We start from the raw sequence: 23,974 nt of genomic DNA on the forward strand, positions 1-23,974 counted from the left end.
TTATAGACAATACCTTAACCGCCATAGAGATGGAAATTACCTAGAAGCTGAATACATAACAGATTCCGTACATATCGAGATTGTAGTGGTGGAGGAATTACAAGCATATGACCATCGAAAGGAAAGAAAACAAAAAGGACAAAAAAAATCAAACATTAGCAAAGATTCAGTCTGTGGAGTAAACATAGGTTAGCAAACAGAACTGAATAGGTCTGGTCTGGAGGAGGTTACAAGAAACCTGGACCAGAGAAATCAGGGATGAACAGATCTGCCTTACTCCGCCATCCCTATTATTAATGACTAATTGGCTAAAGGGATATAGCAGCCAATTAAGAAATTACACTCAGTATCAGTCTCCCACTGAGGTCCAGTCTGGGGCCACATGGGTGTTGGATTTATTTCTTGCTGGAACTGGCGATGATGATCTTCTAGTATTCCATCTTCCAGTATTGGTTATTGGGGAGAGTTGCTTTCTAGCTTGCAATGTTGCTTGTGAAAGATCGGCGAATATTTGAATGTCCTGAAATGGAGCTGGTAAGTTGCGATTTTTCCTGATGTAGGAAACTAGCTCTTCTTTTATGCAGTAAAAGTGAAAACGCGCAATAACATCTTTGGGCACTGTAGATGGTAAATGTTTAGGTTTTGGCAGATGATGAACCCTATCAATCAAGAGCAATTGAATATCTCTATATGGGAATACCAACTTAAGCATTTCTCCCAAGTATTGTTGCAAGTTAGCCGGGGGAATTGTGTCTGGGATCCCCCTGAATTTTAAATTGTTGCGCCTGTTTCTGTCCTCTAGTTCAGCCATTTTAGCTCTCAAGCCTGCCACTTCATCTTCTAGAGAATAATGCACATTAATGAGATTGTTGTGGGAGCTGGTTAATTCCCTCATTTTATTTTCAATGTGATTCACCCTGGAGCCCAGATAATCCATGGCAGATGTAATAGAGGAGGCTACTTGTTGCAGCTGCGATTTGAGAGATTGATGTACAGCCGTCATCATCACTTTAAGTGAGTTTTCTGACACTGCTTGATCAGTACATATAAAATTCTGCAGTGGGTCTGACACCGCGTCCACTTTAATGGTAGCTTTAGCTAAAGCAGGGGATCGGGACTTCTCTGAGGGGTTAGTATTTCTTGCCACGGTGCCAGCTATGTCACTCACCGGCGGTATGGTAGTCATGGCGTCCACTTGTTCAGGCCCGGCGGCGTCCTGATAATCATTGCCCCTTGCGTTGGATCGATGTAGTGTTTGTGATCGCTTGTCTCGTCCCTCTGTGTCACTGCATCTGGCTGATGAAGGAGGAAAGGTTCCCCTGGATGTGGGTGACGGTTTGATCTCGGCCTCCTGCAGCGCTGGTGAAGAGACGGTTCGTAATGGCAGGAAGCCGCCATCAGGCTGCTGAGCTGAGAAGAAGTCAGTGAGGCGTCAGAGACCCGGACGGGAAACTTTCTTCCTGGTCATCATGTCCCTATGTAGGTAGAAGACGATTCAATGACTTAGTCCCTCGTTTGCCAAGGCGCTTTAGGTCGCTTATCAGGGATGGTGAAGCGGAGCTCCCTCACCAAGCAGCCATCTCAGTTGGCAGCAGGCTACGCCCCCATTTTTTTGTGTTTTTTAAAGTGTGTTTTTCAAAGCCCAGAAAATGATATGTGTATTTCTAGCTTAAATTGCACCACTGACTAATCAAGATGTTATAGATTGCCAAAAAAGTGGGGGGGGGTTTTGTTAACAGAATATGAAATCTGTATATATTAAACTTGAATTTAACACTTGCAGATCTGGAAAATACTTTTTTTGAACAAAAAAAAAATTAGTTTTTCAAACCCCAGAAAATTATGGGTGTATTTTTAGCTTAAATTGTACACTGATTAATCAAGATGTTTTTGTTTGCCCAAAAAGTTTTTTTTTTTGGTAACAGAATATGAAAGCTGTATATATGATACGTGAATTTAACACTTGAAGATCTGGAAAATACTGTTTTTTGAAAAAAAAAAAAGTGTGTTTTTCAAAGCCCAGAAAATGATAAGTGTATTTCTAGCTTAAATTGCACACTGACTAATCAAGATGTGGTAGATATTCGCCGGCGAACAGTTCACGTGAATATGCCTTGTTCGCGTCCGACCCCTATACATCATCATTGAGCAAACTTTGACCCTGTACCTCACAGTCAGCAGACACATTCCAGCCAATCAGCAGAAGACCCTCCCTCCCAGACCCTCCCACCTCCTGGACAGCATCCATTTTAGATTCATTCGGAAGCTGCATTCTTAGTGTGAGGAGGGACAGTGCTGCTGCTGCTGATCTAATAGGAAAAGCGTTAGCTAGGGCAGTGTTCTGTGTCCACAGACTCATCTGCTGTAAAGACAGAGTCCTGACAGCACCCCAAAAAGCCCTTTTCATGGCTGGTACATCAGTCAGCTTTTTATTTTAATATATATATATATATATATATAGAGAGAGAGAGAGAGAGAGAGAGAGAGAGAGGCTGCAGGCTAACAGACAGTACATGTGTGCACAACATTCATACAGGGTGTCACAGACAGTACCTTACAGATAAAAAAAAGTCAATTTATTATTTATCTGTGATATAATCGCAGTTGCAAGCCAGTGAGTGTCTGGCCCACAGACTGTACTGTGGCCACTGGCTAGGCCACCACTCATACCGTTGCAGGGTGTCACTCACAATTCCAAATACATTGCAGATCAAAAAATTCAATTTATTATTTATCTGTGATATAATCGCAGTTGCAAGCCAGTGAGTGTCTGGCCCACAGATTGTACTGTGGCCACTGGCTAGGCCACCACTCATACCGTTACAGGGTATCACTCACAAATCCCAATACCTTGCAGTTAAAAAAAAAAATTACATTTATTATTTATGTGATATAATCGCAGTTGCAAGCCAGTGAGTGACTGTCTGGCCCACAGACTGTAATGTGTGCACACCATTCATACAGTATGTCACAGACAATACCTTGCAGATAACAAAAAAATCTATTTATTATTTATCTGTGATATAATCACAGTTGCAAGCCAGTGAGTGTCTGGCCCACATACTGTACTGTGTGCACACCATTCTTATAGGGTATCACAGACAATACCTTACAGATAAAAAAAAATTCAATTTATTATTTATCTGTGATATAATCGCAGTTGCAAGCCAGTGAGTGTCTGGCCCAAAGACTGTACTGTGGCCACTGGCTAGGCCACCAATCCTACCGTTACAGGGTGTCACTCTCAAATCCCAATACATTGCAGTTAAAAAAAATACATTTATTATTTATGTGATATAATCGCAGTTGCAAGCCAGTGAGTGACTGTCTGGCCCACAGACTGTACTGTGGCCACTAGCTAGGCCACCACTCATATCATTACAGGGTGTCACTCACAAATCCCAATAGCTTGCAGATAAAATATTTTTTTTATTATTATTTATCTGTGATATAATCGCTGTTGCAAGCCAGTGAGTGTCTGGCCCACAGACTGTACTGTGGCCACTGGCTAGACCACCACTTATACCGTTACAGTGTGTCACTCACAAATCCCAATACCTTGCAGATAAAATAATTAAATTTATTATTTCATTTGTAATATAATCGCAGTTGCAAGCCAGTGAGTGTCTGGCCCACAGACTGTACTGTGGCCACTGGCTAGGGCACCACTCATACCATTACAGGGTGTCACTCACAAATCCCAATACCTTGCAGATAATTTTTTTTTATTATTATTATTTATGTGTAATATAATCGCAGTTGCAAGCCAGTGAGTGTCTGGCCCACAGACTATACTGTGGCCACTGGCTAGGCCACCACTCATACCTTTAAATGGTGTCACTCTCAAATCCCAATACCTTGTAGATAAAAAAAAATCAATTTATTTTTTGTCTGTGATAAAAATGCAGTTGCAAGCCAGTGAGTGACTGTCTGGCCCACAGACTGTACTGTGTGCACACCATTCATACAAGGTGTTACAGACAATACCTTGCAGATAAAAACATTTTTATTTATTATTTTTCTGTGATATTATCGCTGTTGCAAGCCAGTGAGTGTCTGGCCCACAGACTGTACTGTGGCCACTAGCTAGGCCACCACTCATATCATTACAGGGTGTCACTCACAAATCCCAATAGCTTGCAGATAAAATATTTTTTTATTATTATTTATCTGTGATATAATCGCTGTTGCAAGCCAGTGAGTGTCTGGCCCACAGACTGTACTGTGGCCACTGGCTAGACCACCACTTATACCGTTACAGTGTGTCACTCACAAATCCCAATACCTTGCAGATAAAATAATTAAATTTATTATTTCATTTGTAATATAATCGCAGTTGCAAGCCAGTGAGTGTCTGGCCCACAGACTGTACTGTGGCCACTGGCTAGGGCACCACTCATACCATTACAGGGTGTCACTCTCAAATCCCAATACCTTGTAGATAAAAAAAAATCTATTTATTTTTTGTCTGTGATAAAAATGCAGTTGCAAGCCAGTGAGTGACTGTCTGGCCCACAGACTGTACTATGTGCACACCATTCATACAGGGTGTCAGAGACAATAACTTGCAGATAAAAAAAATTATGTTTATTATTTATCTGTAATATAATCGCACTTGCAAGCCAGTGAGTGTCTGGCCCACAGACTGTACTGTGGCCACTGGCTAGGCCACCACTCATACCGTTACAGGGTGTCACATTTACAAATCCCAATACCTTGCAGATAAAAAAAATAATTTATTATTTATCTGTGATATAATCGCATTTGCAAGCCAGTGAGTGTCTGGCCCACAAACTGTACTGCGGCAACTTGCTAGGCCACTACTTATACCGTTAAAGGGTGTCACACTCAAATCCCAATAGCTTGCAGATAAAAAAAAATTAAATTGTATTATTTATCTGTGATATAATCGCAGTTGCAAGCCAGTGAGTGTCTGGCCCACAGACTGTACTGTGTGCACACCACTCATACAGTGTGTCATAGACAATACCTTGCAGATAAAAAATTCTATTTATTATTTATGTGATATAATCGCAGTTGCAAGCCAGTGAGTGACTGTCTGGCCCCCAGACTGTACTGTGTGCACACCATTCATACAGTATGTCACATACAATACCTTGCAGATAACAAAAAAATCAATTTATTATTTATCTGTGATATAATCACAGTTGCAAGCCAGTGAGTGTCTGGCCCACAGACTGTACTGTGTGCACACCATTCATACAGGGTGTCACAGACAATACCTTACAGATAAAAAAAAATATATTTATTATTTATCTGTGATATAATCGCAGTTGCAAGCCAGTGAGTGTCTGGCCCAAAGACTGTACTGTGGCCACTGGCTAGGCCACCAATCCTACCATTACAGGGTGTCACTCTCAAATCCCAATACATTGCAGTTAAAAAAAAAAATACATTTATTATTTATGTGATATAATCGCAGTTGCAAGCCAGTGAGTGACTGTCTGGCCCACAGACTGTACTGTGTGCACACCATTCATACAGTGTGTCACAGACAATACCTTGCAGATAAAAACATTTTTATTTATTATTTTTCTGTGATATTATCGCTGTTGCAAAACAAGTGCGTGTCTGGTCCACAGACTGTACTGTGGCCACTGGCTAGGCCACCACTCATACCATTACAGGGTGTCACTCACAAATCCCAATACCTTGAAGATAAAATATTTTTTTATTATTATTTATCTGTAATATAATCGCAGTTGCAAGCCAGTGAGTGTCTGGCCCACAGACTCTACTGAGGCCCCTGGCTAGGCCACCACTCATAACGTTACAGGGTGTAACTCTCAAATCCCAATAGCTTGCAGATAAAAAAAAATCAATTTATCATTTATCTGTGATATAATCGCTGTTGCAAGCCAGTGAGTGTCTGGCCCACAGACTGTACTGTGGCCACTGGCTAGGCCACCACTTATACCGTTACAGTGTGTCACTCACAAATCCCAATACCTTACAGATAAATAATTTTTTTTTATTATTATTATTTATGTGTAATATAATCGCAGTTGCAAGCCAGTGAGTGTCTGGCCCACAGACTTTACTGTGGCCTCTGGCTAGGCCACCACTCGTACCGTTAAATGGTGTCACTCTCAAATCCCAATACCTTGTAGATAAAAAAATCTATTTATTATTTGTCTGTGATAAAAACGCAGTTGCAAGCCAGTGAGTGACTGTCTGGCCCACAGACTGTACTGTGTGCACACCATTCATACAGGGTGTCACAGACAATAACTTGCAGATAACAAAAATTATATTTATTATTTATCTGTAATATAATCGCACTTGCAAGCCAGTGAGTGTCTGGCCCACAGACTGTACTGTGGCCACTGGCTAGGCCACCACTCATACCATTACAGGGTGTCACTCAAAAATCTGAATACCTTTTCGATTTATTTTTTATTTTTATTATTTATTTATAACATAATCGCTGTTGCAAGCCAGTGAGTGTCTGGCCCACAGACTGTACTTTGTGCATACCATTCATACAGGGTGTCACAGACAATACTTTGCAGATAAAAAATGTCAATGTATTATTTATCTGTGATATAATCGCAGTTGCAAGCCAGTGAGTGTCTGGCCCACAGATTGTACTGTGGCCACTGGCTAGGCCACCACTCATACCGCTACAGGGTATTATTCACAAATCCCAATACCTTGCAGATAAAAAAATTCAATGTATTATTTATCTGTGATATAATCACAGTTGCAAGCCAGTGAGTGTCTGACCCACAGACTGTACTGTGACCACTGGCTAGGCCACCACTCATACCGTTACATGGTGTCACTCTCAAATCCCAATACCTTGCAGATAAAAAACAATTCAATTTATTATTTATCTGTTATGTAATCGCATCTGCAAGCCAGTGAGTGACTGTCTGGCCCACAGACTGTACTGTGTGCACACCATTCATACAGGGTGTCCGAGACAATACCTTGCAGATAAAAAAAATCAATTTATTATTTATCTGTGATATAATAGCAGTTGCAAGCCAGTGAGTGTCTGGCCCACAGAATGTACTGTGACCACTGGCTAGGCCACCACTCATACTGTTCCAGGGTGTCACTCACAAATCCCAATACCGTGCAGATAAAAAAAATTCCATTTATTATTTATCTGTGATATAATCACAGTTGCAAGCCAGTGAGTGTCTGGCCCACAGACTGTACTGTGGCCACTGTTTAGGCCACGACTCATACCGTTACAGGGTGTCTCTCTCAAATCACAATACCTTGCAGATAAAAAAAAATAACTATTTATTATTTATCTGTGATATAATCTCAGTTGCAAGCCAGTGAGTTTCTGGCCCACAGACTCTACTATCGCCACTGGCTAGTCCACCACTCATACCGTTACATTGTGTCACTCTCAAATCCCAATACCTTGCAGATAAAAAAGAAATTCAATTCATTATTTATCTGTGATATAATCACAGTTGCAAGCCAATGAGTGTCTTGCCCACGGACTGTACTGTGGCCAATGGCTAGGCCACCACTCATACCGTTACAGGGTATCACTCACAAATACCAATACTTTGCAGATAAAAAAATGCTATGTATTTTTTATCTGTAATATAATCGCAGTTGCAAGCCAGTGAGTGTCTAGCCCACAGACTGTACTGTGGTCACTGGCTAGGCCACCACTCATACCGTTACATGGTGTCACTCTCAAATCCCAATACCTTGCTGATTATTATTTATATGTGATATAATCGCAGTTGAAAGCCAGTTAGTATCTGGCCCACAGTTCATAGTTGACTGGCAGACAAAAAGAATTCAATTTGTCATTTCTCTGTAATATAATCTCTGTTGCAAGCCAGTGAGTGTCTGGCCCACAGACTGTACTGTGGCCACTGGCTAGGCCACCACTCATACCGTTAAAGGGTGTCACTCACAAATCCCAATACCTTGCAGAAAAAAATAAAAATTCAATTTATTATTTATCTGTAATATAATCGCAGTTGCAAGCCAGTGAGTGTCTGGCCCACAGACTGTACTGTGGCCACTGGCTAGGTCACCACTCATACCGTTACATGGTGTCACACTCAAATCCCAATAGCTTGCAGATAAAAAAAAATAAAAAATGTATTATTTATCTGTGATATAATCGCAGTTGCAAGCCAGTAAGTGACTGTCTGGCCCACAGACTGTACTGTGTGCACACCATTTATTCAGGGTGTCACAGACAATACCTTGCAGATAAAAAAAAATTCAATGTATTATTTATCTGTGATATAATCGTAGTTGCAAGCCAGTGAGTGTCTGGCCCACAGACTGTACTGTGGCCCCTGGCTAGGCCACCACTCATACCGTTACAGGGTGTCAGAGTGTCTGGCCCACAGACTGTACTGTGGCCACTGGCTAGGCCACCACTCATATCATTACAGGGTGTCACTCACAAATCCCAATACCTTGCAGATAAAAAAAATCAATGTATTATTTATCTGTGATATAATCGCAGTTGCAAGCCAGTGAGTGTCTGGCCCACCGACTGTACTGTGGCCACTGGCTAGGCCACCACTCATACCGTTACATGGTGTCACTCTCAAATCCCAATACCTTGCAGATAAAAAACTATTCAATTTATTATTTATCTGTGCTATAATCGCAGTTGCAAGCCAGTGAGTGACTCTCTGACCCACAGACTGTACTGTGTGCACACCATTCATACAGGGTGTCACAGACAATACCTTGCAGATAAAAAAAACTTCAATTTATTATTTATCTGTGATATAATCGCAGGTGCAAGCCATTGAGTGTCTGAACCACAGACTGTACTGTGGCCAATTGCTAGGGCACCACTCATGCCGTTACAGGGTGTCACTCTCAAATCCCAATATCTTGCAGATGAAAACAAATTAAATGTATTATTTATCTGTGATATAATAGCAGTTGCAAGCCAGTGAGTGACTGTCTGGCCCACAGACTGTACTGTGTGTAGACCATTCATACAGGGTGTCACAGACAATACCTTGCAGATAAAAAAAAAAACATAATGTATTATTCATCTGTGATATAATCACATTTGCAAGCCAGTGAATGTTTGGCACCCAGACTGTACTTTGGCCAATGGCTAGGCCACCACTCATATCGTTACAGGGTGTCACTCACAAATCCCAATACCTTGCAGATAAAATAAATTAAATGTATTATTTATCTGTGATATAATCGCAGTTGCAAGCCAGTGAGTGACTGTCTGGCCGACAGACTGTACTGTGTGCACACCATTCATACAGGGTGTCCCAGACAATACCTTGCAGATAAAAAAAATATATATATTATTTTTCTGTGATACAATCGCAGTTGCAAGCCAGTGAGTTTCTGGCCCATAGACTGTACTGTGGCCACTGGCTAGGCCACCACTCATACCATTACATGGTGTCACTCTCAAATCCCAATACCTTGCTAATTATTATTTATCTGTGATATAATCGCAGTTGCAAGCCAGTGAGTGATATAATCGCAGTTTCAAGCCAGTCAGTATCTGGCCCACAGTTCATAGTTGACTGGCTTAAACAGGACACCCAATCTTCAACTACCACTACAGCCACCACAGCCGCTTCACTTGATCCCTCCGAGGAGTTATTTACACATTAGTTGGATGAAATTAGTGATGCACAACCATTATTGCCAGAGGCTGTAGATAGCAGGGATATGTCTCATTCAGGCAGCATTACACACATGGACGAACAGTGTGATAATGATGATGTTGTACCCGCTGCTGCTTCCTTTGCTGAGGTGTCAGATACAAGTTAAGCAGTTGATGATGACGATTTGTCCGTGAATGCCACGTGGGTGCCTGCTTGAAGAGAAGAAGAAGAGGGGGAAAGTTCAAAAGGGGAGACAGAGAGAAGAAGGAGACTAGTTGGAAGCAGGGGCAGGTCGTCGCAAGGAGCTAGTGGCACATTCAGACAGCATGCATCGGCACCCGGGGTCAGCCAGACAGCACGCCAATCAACGCATGCTGTTGCCACCACCATAATGCCGTCATTGCAAAGCTCAGCAGTGTGGCATTTTTTGTGTGTCTCTGCCTCTGATAACAGCAATGCCATTTGAAAACCTACCACCGGCGGAGGGTTAGATTGTGGTTTGGGTAGTGGTTGATAGGTTTAGCAAGATGGTTCATTTCATTCCCCTGTCTAAACTTCTGAATGTCAAAACCCTGGTGTCTATTTTTGTGAGAGAGATTGTTTGTTTACATGGTATCCCGGAAAATATTGTTTCTGACAGGGGTGTGCAGTTTGTGTCCAGATTATGGATGGCCTTCTGTCAAAGATGTAAAATTTCATTGTCTTTTTCTTCCGCCTACCATCCTGAGAGTAATGGGCAGACTGAATGCCTTAATCAGTCTGTGGAACAATTCTTGAGGTTATATTGTTGCTGACGACCAGCAATTATGGGTCAAATTCCTTCCGTTGGCTCATTTTGCTTTGAATAACCGTGTTAATTCTTCTGCTGGGGTTTCACCATTTTTTTGTAACCATGATTTTCATCCCCGCTTTCATTCTGGGTCATCCGTCTCCTCCTCTAACCCTGAGTCGGATAGGCTCTCTTCTGAACTATGCATAGTTTGAGCCGATAGGAAATGTTCAAGGGGGGTGAATTTTCTGGTTGGGGATAAGGTATGGTTATCATCCAAGAATCTCTGCTCCTCATTTTATTGAACCATATAAGGTCATGGAGGTGATTAACCCGGTTTAGTTTAGTTTGGAGCTGCCCGAGTCATTCTACATTCATAATGTGTTCCAGAAATATCTACTTAAGAAATATGTTGAATCGGTAGTACTATCAAAAGCCTTGCCTCTGCCGGTACTTGTTAAAGATGCTGTCGAGTATGTGGTGTCTAAAATAGTGGACGTAAGGATAGTGTGTAATTCCTTGTAGTACCTGATTCACTGGAAGGGGTATGGACCTGAAAAAAGATCTTGCGTACCCGCCAGGGAGGTTCATGCTCCTAGACTTTTTCAAAAATTTCATTTAGAACACCCTGAAACGCAATTGCCTGAAGTCTTGGGTCCGGTGACCCCGCATAAAAGGGGGGATACTGTCACGAGACGCTCACTCTCCTCAGCGCCGCCGGCGTCCCGTTTCTTGGTGATAAGGGGCGGGACGGACGTCCTCAGTTCCCCCAGCAACCAGGCGGGATCTGAGCACCGAGCAGTGCTCAGATGTACTTCCTGCTGCGGGTCATGTGACGCTGGCCACTTCACATGACCCCAGCTAGTCAGTATTTAACAGGCAGCCTGCTGGCCACAGGTTGCCTGTTAATTTTAGGTTCCTGGCGATTTGTTTGACTCCTGAATACTTACCTGATCCTGTTCCCTGACGATCCTTTGCCTGCTCCTCCTGTACTGTGCATCCCTCCTGGTATTTTGACCTCGGCTCCCACCTGACTACTCTTTGCTGACTCCTGTGGTACTTCTCTACTCTCCTGGTATTTGACCCCGGCTTTTTCTGACCATTCTTTGTTTAACCCTCTGTACTGCGTAGCTCTCTTGGTTCTGACCTGGTCCATTCACGTTCCGTATTTTGTCTTGTCTGTCTTCCCTGCACATATTCTAAGTTAGAGACTGCCGTCCAGTTGTCCCCTGTCATCAGGACTCATGTAGCAAGTAGGCAGGGCCAGGGGTGAGGGTTGAGTGCAGTGGTCACTATCCTCCCCCCTGTGTGTGTGTGTACATGACCGTTACACCTTGGATGTGCTATCCCTTTCACACACTCCCTCTCTGGCGTGGAACCCTGATTCGCCGCTAATCGTGATTAGCATGGTAGGCGCAGAAAAGAACATCGAAAGTTGATAGAGCAGATATCCAATTGGATCGTGAACATTACAGGGACATGCGACATGGTGGGGCAGTATGTGTCTACCGATTGGTATGCCCCCTGCAACTTCTGGGTCTCCAAATTGGGCACATGGCCTGAGCTTGCCCTTTTTTCGCCTTGGATGTTCTGGCCTGCCTTGCAGCCAGTGTATTGTCTGAACGTGTGTTTAGTACGACTGGAGGGGTTTATCACAGGTTATATTTCCCAATGTTTTGGGGTGTACCCTAATTTAAAAAATGTAAAATAAATTTTAAAACAAAAAAGCATTGTAGGGTACCTCCTCCTCCTCCACCGCCACATCCACTGCCTCCTGCTCCATATGGACCTTGTCCTCCTAGATCAAGAGTACAATTTTTTATTTTTACATATTTTATTTTAAGTCATTTCCCTATCCACATTTGTTTGCAGAGCACTTGCCATGCTCTTAACCACATGTTGCTGCCATTTGCAGCCCTCTAGCCCTTTCCATGACATTTTTAGAGATCAAAAGTTCGGGTCCCCATTGACTTCAATGTGGTTCGGGGTCAAGTTCGGGTCTCGAACTCGAACTTTTTTGTGACGTTCGGCCAAACCCGTTGAACCCAAACATCCAGGTTTCTGCTCAACTCTACTTTAGAACATCTAACTGCACGGCTGAACGGCAAATATATTTTTATTTTTTCCACTTTGCCACCCCACAAAAGGTTTTACAACATATAATTGCACCGCTGAATGGCAAATAGGCACTTAATTTTTTTTCCACCGCTTAATGGAAAATATATTTTTCTTTATTCCACTTATATACTCAACAAAAGGGCTTTAGAACATATAACTGCACCACTGAACGGCAAATATATATTTCTTTTTTCCGCTTGTACACTCCCACAGAAGTGCTTTAGATCATAGAACTGCATCGCTGATTGGCGCATAGTCCCTTATGTTTTTCCACTTATACACAACACAAAAAGCTTTAGAACATATAACTGCACTGCTAAAAGGAAATATATTTTTATTTTTTCCACTTATACACTCCACAAAAGGCTTTAGAACATATACAGTGCTGCCCATAATTATTCATGACCCTGTAAAATTTTGACTTAAAGTTACTTTTATTCAACCAGCAAGTAATTCTTTGACGGGAAATTACATAGGTGCCTCCCAAAAGATAATAAGACAATGTACAAGAGGCATTATTGCGGGAAAAAAAATATTCTCAGCTTTTATTTACATTTGAGCAAAAAATACAAGATGTTCCACACTGTTAAAAATCTCAGAGGACGTGGTCGGAAGCCAAAAGTGACACCTATGCTGGCCAGGAGGATAGTTAGAGAGGTGAAAAAGAATCCAAGGATCACCACCAAGGCCATCCTGGTGAATCTGGACTCTTCTGGTGGCAATGTCTCAAGGCAGACAATCCAACGGACACTGCACACTGCTGGGTTCCTCTTCTCCAGATAAGGCACACAAAAGCTCGCTTAACCTTTGCAAAATCTCATGGACAAAGAAGAAGACTTTTGGTCTTCTATGTTATGGTCAGATGAAACAAAAATGTAATTGTTTGGTCACAATGATGTTTCTTTAATTTGGCGTAAAAAAAGAGAAGCCTTCAACCCAAAGAACACCCTCCCCACTGTCAAACATGGTGGTGGGAACCTAATGCTTTTTTTTTTTTTTTTTAGCCAATGGACCAGGGATCCTAATCACAGTAAACGGCACCATGAAAAAAGAGCAATACATGAGGATTCTCAATGACAACATCAGGGAGTCTGCAGAGAAACTTGGCCTTGAGCACCAGTGGACATTTCAGTATGACAATGACCCAAAAGACACAGCAAAAATGATGAAGAAATGGTTAGCAAACAACAACATTAACGTTTTGGAGTGGCCCAGCCAGAGTCCAGACTTAAATCCGATTGAGAATATGTGAAGGGAGCTAAAGATCAGGGTGATGGCAATAAGACCCTCCAACCTGAAAGATTTGTAGCTCATTGCTAAAAATGAATGGGCAAAAATACCTGTGGAGACATGCAAAAAGCTGGTCTGCAATTATAGGAAGCGTTTGATAACTGTAATAGCCAATAAAGGCTTTTCTATTGATTATTGAAAAGGGTATGAATAATTTTGGACTGGACACTTTTTGCTCAAATGTAAATAAAAGCTAAGAAATTTTTCTTTTCCACAATAATGCTTCTTGTACATCATCTTATTATCTTTTGGGAGACACCTATGTCATTTCCTGTCAAGAAAAAGTACTTGCTGGTTGAGTAAAAGTAACTTTAAGTCAACATTTGCCAGGGGTATGAATAATTATGGGCAGCACTGTAACTGCACCGCTGAACGACAAATAGGCCCTTATGTTTTCTTCCGCTTATGCACAACACAAAAGGCTTTGGAATATATAACTGCACTGCTGAATGGCAAATATATTTTTCTTTTTTCCACTTATAAACTCCACAAAAAGGCATTAGAACATATACATGCACCGCTGAACGGCAAAATATTTTTCTTTTTCCCACTTATACACTCCACAAAAGGCTTTAAGTTCAATAATTGTTATATAATTTCTTAGATGAAAAGAAAATATAAGGGCTTTAGATCATATAACTGCATAGCTTAACAGTAAAAAGTCCCTTATTTTTTTCCATTTATACACAACACAAAATTTTTTAGAACTTGTAACTGCACAGCTGAATGGAAATTGGCCCTTATTTTTTTCACTTATACACAGCACAAGAGGCTTTAGAACACATAACTATACTGCTGAACAGCAAATATATTTTTCTTTTTTCCACTTATATACTCCACAAAAGGCTTTAAGTTCAATAATTTTTATATAATTTCTTAGATGAAAGGAAAATATAACGTGTGGATGCAGCCACTGTAATTGTACATATTGCATAAAAGTCTATTAAACGTACATCCAGTATTAATGTGTCATAGTTTACAAGCAGCAGGGCATCTGCTCAGATGCTGTCTACCTGGCACCATTCTGAATGTTGGATTGACATACAAAACCTGTACTTTTTTTTTTTTTTTTTCAGTAGAAACAGTGGTAAGGCTGTATAACATATAACATTATCTAACATTAAATAACAGTTACAAACCGGATTCCAAAAAAGTTGGGACAATAAACAAATTGTGAATAAAAACTGAATGCAATGATGTGGAGATGGCAAAAGTTTAATCCGAGTAAATGTATCATTTTAAAGGAAAAATACGTTGATTCAAATTTTCACGGTGTCAACAAATCCCCAAAAAGTTGGGACAAGTAGCAATAAGAGGCTGGAAAAAGTAAATTTGAGCATAACAAAGAGCTGGAAGACCAATAAACACTAATTAGGTCATTTGGCAACATGATTGGGTATAAAAAGAGCTTCTCAGAGTGGCAGTGTCTCTCAGAAGCCAAGATGGGTAGAGGATCACCAATTCCCACAATGTTGCGCAGAAAGATAGTGGAGCAATATCAGAAAGGTGTTACCCAGCGAAAAATTGCAAAGACTTTGCATCTATCATCATCATCTGTGCATAACATCATCCGAAGATTCAGAGAATCTGGAACAATCTCTGTGCGTAAGGGTCAAGGCCGTAAAACCATACTGGATGCCCGTGATCTCCAGGCCCTTAAACGACACTGCACCACAAACAGGAATGCTACTGTAAAGGAAACCATTGTCAGTGAACACAATCCACTGTGCCATCTGCCGTTGCCAGCTGAAACTCTACAGTGCAAAGAAGAAGCAATTTCTAAGCAAGATACACAAGCTCAGGCGTTTTCACTGGGCCAGGGATCATTTAAAATGGAGTGTGGCAAAATGGAAGACTGTTCTGTGGTCAGACGAGTCACAATTCGAAGTTCTTTTTGGAAATCTGGGACGCCATGTCATCCGGACCAAAAAGGACAAGGACAACCCAAGTTGTTATCAACGCTTAGTTCAGAAGCCTGCATCTCTGATGGTATGGGGTTGCAGGTTGCATGAGTGCGTGTGGCATGGGCAGCTTGCATGTCTGGAAAGGCACCATCAATGCAGAAAAATATATTCAGGTTCTAGAACAACATATGCTCCCATCCAGATGTCATCTCTTTCAGGGAAGACCCTGCATTTTTCAACAAGATAATGCAAGACCACATTCTGGATCAATCACAACATCATGGCTGCGTAGGAGAAGGATCCGGGTACTAAAATGGCCAGTCTGCAGTCCAGATCTTTCACCTATAGAGAACATTTGGCGCATCATAAAGAGGACGGTGCAACAAAGAAGGCCCAAGACGATTGAACAGTTAGAGGCCTGTATTAGACAAGAATGGGAGAGCATTCCTATTTCTAAACTTGAGAAACTGGTCTCCTCGGTCCCCAGCCGTCTGTTGAGTGTTGTAAGAAGAAGGGGATATGCCACACAGTGGTGAAAATGGCCTTGTCCCAACTTTTTGGGGATTTGTTGACACCATGAAATTCTGATTCAACATATTTTTCCCTTAAAATGGCACATTTTCTCAGTTTAAACTTTTGTTCTGTGATTTATGTTCTATTCTGAATAAAATATTATTCACGATTTGTATAGTGTCCCAACTTTTTGGGAATCCGGTTTGTAATTTTGTCTATCCTTGGGACTATATCCAGATCCAAATAGAGTATGGCTCTGTTTGCTGTTTTATGCAGCGTGAGTCCCAAAATGGAAGTGAGCATTTGGAAGACGTCATCCCAATATGCCGTCAGGAAAGGACAAGACCACAGAATGTGGAGCAGAGTTCCCCTCTGGCCACATTGTCTCCAGCACATTGGTAATGTCGTATGATATATTTTATGTAGTCGATCAGGGGTTATATACCACTTTAATAGAGTTTTCATTGCTGCCTCGTAGTGTGTACTACATTTGCAGGCTAAATTTATTACATGCAATGCAGATGTCCATTGCTGTGCGTCAAAGGAGCATTCCAAGTCCTTTTCCCAGTGCAAGATTGGTCTGGTTTTCCTGAACGCATTATGGGAATCAATCAATCCATACGCATATCTCATTATTTTGGTGGTGGTTTGAAGTATTGGCAACAACTATGCGTGTCCCGTCTCAATTCCTTCATATTTGTCAACTAGGAAATGTCTTATGCTCAGATATTTTAAAAATTCTGTATTTGGTATAGAATAGGTGTTCCTAAGCTGTTCAAAGGTGAGTATTGTTTCATTGGAAATTAAGTGGCAGAGTAACGTGATGCCTTTCTGTATCCAGCCTGAAATATCTAAATCTTGTATAGATGTAGATGTTTAAATACTGGATAGGCACTTTACATGTAAATAATGGTTCCCCGTCCGCTCTGATATGAAAGTCCCTCCAACACACTACAGTGGAGTATGTTAGTGGAGAGACCCTCTTGAGCTGAGGTAAAATCTTTGTGAGTTCAAAGGTGAGAGCTTTGAGGGTGGTAGGTGAGACCAGGTGACTTTCTATCTGGGCCCAGTTAGTGTTTAATTTATTTTTCCATTTTGATATTATTTCAACTTGTATTGCTATATGGTAGGCTTTTATGTTAGGTACTCAAATTCCACAAAATGATTTATGTCTTGTGAGTAATGAGTATGCTATTCTGATTTTGCAATTTGCCCGTGTCCTAATATTTATGGACCTGGCTGTAAGTGGAAAAAAGAAAATATATTTGCCGTTGAGCGGTGCAGTTATATGTTCTAAAGCCTTTTGTGTCATGTATAAGTGGAAAAAAACAAGGGCCTATTTGCCGTTCAGTGGTGGAGTTATATGTTCTAAAGCAGGGGTCTCAAACTCACGGCCCGCGGGCCATTTGCGGCCCTCAGTACAATATTTTGTGGCCCGCACCAACGGCCGGCCTGCGCAAAAATGAATGAAAAAAATAATCATCTGACTTACTGCAGGCAGCCGGTAGGAGAGTCAGGACAGGTCAGGTTGTGTTATGTTAGGGTAGCGAGTGTGATGTGAGTGACAACACGGCATGGAGGGGGAGAAATATGATAACATGGATTGGGGGGAGAAATGTGACAAGATGGAGGATGGAGGGAGCCAGAGGGCGCTGCCATTTCCCAGCATGCAAGGCACTTGTGGATGCAGGCATACCACTAAGTGGTGAGAACTATGTTGATGCTATTTTTAAGCTAGAGAAGGAATTTGATCACAGATTTGCAGACTTCAAAACGCACAGAGCCACTTTCAAAATTTTTGTGGACCCCTTTTCCTTTGATGTGCAAGATGCGCCTACTGTGCTTCAAATTGAGCTCATTGACCTGCAATGCAACTCTGATCTCAAAGCCAAGTTCAGGGAGATGAGTGGAAAAGTAGACATGCATGGGCAATTTTTTTGAGAATTGCCCCCCAGCTTCCCTGAGCTTTCCCGAATGTTCAAGCAGACCTTGCTTGATGTGCCTTTTGGGGAGCACATATTTGTGTGAAAAGTTATTCTCCACCTTGAACTTCAATAAGTCAAAGTACAAGTCTAGACTTAATGATGATCATCTTCAAGCCATACTGAGGGTCTCAACTGCTTCCTCTCTAAAGCCAAATGTGGTTCAGATTTGTGAGAAGAAGCACTGTCAAGTCTCTGGCACCAAGGAGTAGGCAAAAGATGCCATGTTCAGAAGAACTGTTCATGATCTTCACTCAATGTTCTATTCATGTTCAGGACACTTCATGTTCAGAAGAAATAATTAAAACTGTTAATAATGACATTTGAGGAAATTTTTTTGTGTGAAATCCCTTATGCGGCCCAGCCTCACCCAGACTCTGCCTCCTGCGGCCCCCAGGTAAATTGAGTCTGAGACCCCTGTTCTAAAGTCTTTTGTGGAGTGTATGAGTGGAAAAAAGAATAATATTTGTCGTTCAGCGGTGCAGTTATATATTCTAAAGCCTATTGTGAAGTGTACAAGTGGAAAAAAGAAAAATATATTTTCCGTTTAGTGGTGCAGTTATATGTTCTAAAGCCTTTTGTGGAGTGTATAAGTGAAAAAAAATAAGGGCCTATTTTCCGTTCAGCGGTGCAGTTTTTTTCCCTATATCTGGCTCTATATTCAAATTTTTTCACTATGTCTGGCCCTGACAACCACACAAGGTATTGCAGCGCAGATCAGACAATCCACAGATTGCACTGTTGACAGCAAAAATATGTATAGATTATAGGGAAAAAAAGTGTTTTCTGAATTCAAATTTTTCCCTGTATCTGGCCCTGACAACCACAAAATGTATTGACGCGCAGATCACACAATTCACGGATTGCACCGTTGACAGCAAAAATGTGGATAAATTATGGGGAAAAAAAATGTGCTTTCTGTATTCAAATGTTTTCCCTAGCTCTGCCCCTGACACACAGAAGGTATTGCACAGAGGTCACAAGTCACTGCAGACACCCTCTATATAGTACTACTTTGCTAAAATAAATTTCTGCCAACCACACACAATAGTCCTTAAAAGGACTTTTGGGTCTTTGAAACGTTATTCACTTGAATAAAATACGATCACATACTCCCTACACTATCTGTCCATTCCTAAGCAAAGCTCTCCCTAACGCGCAATTAGCCGAACCCACGTCATCGGGTGCTATATAGCACCTGATGACATGTTCCGGCCAGCCAATCACTGTGATGCCAGCAGCCAACATGGCTACTGTTATTACAGTGATGGCAATACTTACCTGCACGTTTATTGGCTGCTTAGCAGCTGCAAAACGTGCGAGGAGGAGACTCGAGCATGGCGCTCGAGCACATGTGGTACTCGACCAAGTACCTCCATGTGCCAAGCATAGCAATGCTTGAGCCGAACAAGTATTCGGCCGAGCATGCTCGCTCATCACTAGTGGTAACAACATCTACAGTATCTTGTGGGTTAAGTATTTTATTGTTCTGTTTATTATGACAGGAACTTTGCTAACTAGTGTACAAGTAATTTGTGTTCTGAGGAAATGGGTAAAGCAACAGGGCAGAGATTACTTGTAACCATTTATTTTGGAACCCATTCTTCTTGTGCAAAAAAATTAAATTAAATCATTCACCTGAACATGTGAGGACTCTATCCGCTCGCTAAATGCAGCAGGATAGGACCTGTGCTCTGTGGATGATGATGTAATCATACTGAGAGCACAGGTCCTTTGCTGAAGAGTGAGTGTCACCTTCACTAGAGACAGCAGGACTAACGCTCCCAGTTTGATGGTCTCATCATGTTTGTAGCGCAGGTCCCATTTTGCTGCATCCAGTCAGGTAGCGAGTTTTCCTGCGAGTTCAAGTGGATGAAATTTTTTTTTTTTTTAATCTTAACCCATGAAAATCCCTTTGTACCTGTATTTAACGGATGGGTTCACTCCTGCAAAATGACTGTTCAATGGGGTCTATCTAGTCATTAAAATGGCAAAAATTGGACATGTCATATATTTTGACAGCCATTGTTTATTGGCCGCTTAAAAAATGGGAATGTGAATAGCCCCGGTGACTTCAATTTATTCTAAAAATGGCTGTGTGATAGCCGTTACTTAAACCAACATCACACAGCAATTTTCCCCTTTCATGTGAATGTAGCTTTTACCTTCCTTCATTTTATCAATCTTCCATAATTGTTTTTGCTCTTTTAACATAAAAAAATACGTCATATTTACATTATTTTTCCCTTTTAACCCTTTCGCTACCAGCGTCGTACATGTAATGGTATCAATAAAAACTATGGATTGTCCCGCCAAAAATGAGCACCTAAACAGCTCAGTAGACAGAAGTATAAAAAAGTTATCGGGGTCAGAATATGGTGATGTAAAAATTTTTACAAAAAATTATCAAAGTTTAAATACATTTTTTACGCTATTTAGAAATAAAAAAAAACATACATATGTGGTATAGTTGTAATCAGACTAACCCATAAAATGAAGGACATGAGTAAGTTTTGCCGCAAATGAAACGCTGTGGGAACAAAACCCGTAAAACTGTGGAGGATTTTTTTTTATTTTCTTTACCAAAAAATAAGCCCTTACACAACTATGTGAACGGAAATATAAAATATAAAAAGAGTTATGGCTCAAGGAATAGGGAAGAAAAATGAAAACGCAAAAATGTAAAAACCTCCGGTAGTTAAAGGGTCAACATCACAACTATAACATTTCTAATAATTCCACATTCGTAACATTAAAAATATTTCTCCTAATATTTTCTCTTAGTTCTCTCAAAGCTTAGAGTTTGTTTTTATTAAATTACAAATAACTATTGAACTAAAATTGTATAATTTTTTTAAAACTGTTTAAAAAATTGGTTTGTATCACCCAGTAGCATAATGAAATATATAAAATATTAACACTTATTTGGCTATTATAGCTATTTTTTAAGATATAAAAGCTCTGAAATAAATCCATATATATTTATTTTATGCACTGCAGTTCTCTGTTGGTTTGCTTGTTTAATCTCCATTTCTACAAGAGGAGCCGGCAACACCATGCCAAACTGTTAATATTATCTTGCCCAAAAAATATTGCAGAGCTTCCAGTATTCACCCATAAAATTATATTAATCAACCAGACTAGACCAAGCACAGGCTCCACAGAGGGTGTGGATTAATAAAAGTATAAGCAACGCAACACAACATTATAAAAGCTAACTCACCTTCTTGATAATCACGTTTCTGCAAGATGGAGACCTGTGATTTCAGAGATTCGGAAGGCTTAGCACTTAACTGCAGCAGTCCCTCATTCTCTCAATAATTTCTTGTATGTTTTGCTCCAAGTAACTGTGAACTTCTCTTTGTAAGATAATGATTATCAAACAAACAGCCCAAAAAAACTGAAAGTATTATAGTTCCATTATAGGATTAGAAATGCTAGTATAAATCACTGAAAAAAAATCATAACTACGTATATCTATAAAACAAAATTCTGAGCTGAAGGAGAGAGAATCGTCCGTTTCCAAAGGAAATGTTTACAGGGAGGTTCAGTAATGTGCCTGATGTGAGACGTCTTTGAGAAAGTTTCTGTGTATGGCATAGAAGCTGCCAGAGATCCCAGCATGCAACCTGTAAAACATTTGGTTTCAATTACGGAAAGAAAATTTAGCTCACAATAACACTGCCTTCTGTCAGATTTATTTTCCCTGACCCCAAAACAGTTTACAACTGGAAAAAAAAAAACTTTTATGAAAACTTATGAAAGTCTGCTGAAGAAATGTTTTCAGGAAAATAGCATAATAATACTGTGTAGTAGATATTTATTTGTTTAGATATTTAAATTTCACTGAATTAAAAAATATATATATATTTGTAATTTTTGTACAAGGACATTTAGCAGAGCTGGAAATAAAATGTTTTATACTTTATAGACTTTTCTTTATTTTGCTGGTCCATATTTTAGTGTGTGATGTCAGAAAGGCAATCACCATACAACAAAATCTAGTGTGAATGTGTCATTAACAGTGTTTGCATGCACAACATTTTATAGAAAAATGACATTTTTTCCTTGTTTTTTTCAGAGCATTTTAGACCCCTTTCACACGGGCGAGTATTCCGCGTGGGTGCAATGCGTGAGGTGAACTGAATCCAGACCCATTCATTTCTATTGGGCTGTGCACATGAGCTGTGATTTTCATGCATCACTTGTGCGTTGCGTGAAAATCGCAGCATGCTCTATATTCAGCGTTTTTCACGCAACGCAGGCACCATAGAAGTGAATGGGGCCTTGTGAAAATCGCAAGCATCTGAAAGCAAGTGCGGATGCAATGCGATTTTCAGGCATGGTTTCTAGGTGACGATCGGGCTGGGGACCCGATCTGTATTATTTTCCCTTATAACATGGTTATAAGGGAAAATAATAGCATTCTGAAAACAGAATGCAAAGTAAAATAGTGATGGCGGGGTTAAAAATATCAAAAATTAACTCACCGAGTCCACTTGATTGCGTTTTTGCGGATCTCTGTCTTCTTCTGTAATGTTGAGCTGCCGGCTAAGGACCTGTGGTGAACCATGTGATTGGACCATGTGATGAGCACAGTGACGTCATCACAGGTCTTTTGCCAGGTCCTGAAGATAGAACAGAGACCAGCAGCTATGGAGCAGATAAGTTAACTTTTTTTTTTTAACCCCTCCATCCTTAAATTTACTTTGCATTCTGTATTAAGAATGCTATTCTTTTCCCTTATAACCATGTCCGGGTTTGGGTCTGGGTACCAAACATGGAGATTATACTCACGCGCGTGCAAAACGCATTCAAACACTTTGCACTTGTGCAGAAAAATCGCGCATTTTGCCGCAACGCACCCGCATCTTATCGGGCCCTCACACGCCACGCTCTTGTGAAAAAGAGGCCTTAGTTTTATTTTTGCATTTTGTTACATTAAATTCATTATTGCAATATAAAACTCAATTGGAAAGATTTATGAAACAGTTTAAAAGTAAAACTCAGTTTTGTCCATAACAACCAATAACAGCAATTTCATATAGTGCTCTTGTGAAATGGAAGCTGTACTGTGATTGGTTGCTATAGTCAACAAAAGCAGTTTTAGGGCTCGTGTGCTGCACGTTGCCATATTGCGGACCGTATTTGCGGATCTGCAATACACGGGCACCGTTCTGTGTGCATTCCACATCACGGATGCTGACCCATTCACTTCAATAGGTCAGGGCAGGCCAGCACCTCCAAGGCTTAAAGGGCAAGCTCAGGCCATGTGCCCAATTTGGAGACCCAGAAGTTACAGGGGCTGATCCCTGTCAGTTAGTTTGTGTAGGTGTGCATACTTACTGCCCCACCATGTCGCACGTCCCCGTGATATTCACTATCCAATTAGATATCTGCTCTATCAACTTTTGATGTTCTTTTATGCACCTACCATGGTGATCACGGGTGGCGGGGAATCAGGGTTCCAGGCCTGGAGCGTGAGAAAAAGAGACCAAATTTAAGGGAGATAAAAAAAAAATTAAAAATTTGGGATCGAGCAGAAATGTGGGAAAAGCTATTGAGGCGAAAATGTGGGACAAATTACAGAAGCCCAAATGTGGGCCAAAAGAGTCAAGCGGAAATGTCGGAAAAGCTATAAAGGCGCAAATGTTGTACAAATTACACAAGCCCTAATGAGGGCCAAAAGAGTGAAGCGGAAATGTGGGAAAAGCTATTGAGGCGCAAATGTTGGCCAAAAATGTATAGCGGAAATGTGGGACAAATTATTAAAGTGCAAAAGTGGTACAA

The 23,974-nt window shown here is 40.9% G+C and overlaps 1 protein-coding gene across 1 annotated transcript in view; it reads right to left on the reverse strand.

Annotated features, from left to right (window-relative positions):
• Nucleotides 1–21,747, reverse strand: part of DDR2 (discoidin domain receptor tyrosine kinase 2) — a 1,312,077-nt gene extending 1,290,330 nt beyond the window's left edge. Inside the window, exon 1 of the mRNA XM_044301410.1 lies at nt 21,408–21,747. The gene's annotated coding sequence lies outside the window, so the exon portion shown is untranslated. The remainder of the gene's footprint in view (nt 1–21,407) is intronic.
• Between the last annotated feature and the right edge of the window lie 2,227 nt (nt 21,748–23,974).

The sequence above is a fragment of the Bufo gargarizans genome, chromosome 7, assembly GCF_014858855.1.
Source record: "Bufo gargarizans isolate SCDJY-AF-19 chromosome 7, ASM1485885v1, whole genome shotgun sequence".
Lineage (NCBI taxonomy): Eukaryota > Metazoa > Chordata > Amphibia > Anura > Bufonidae > Bufo > Bufo gargarizans.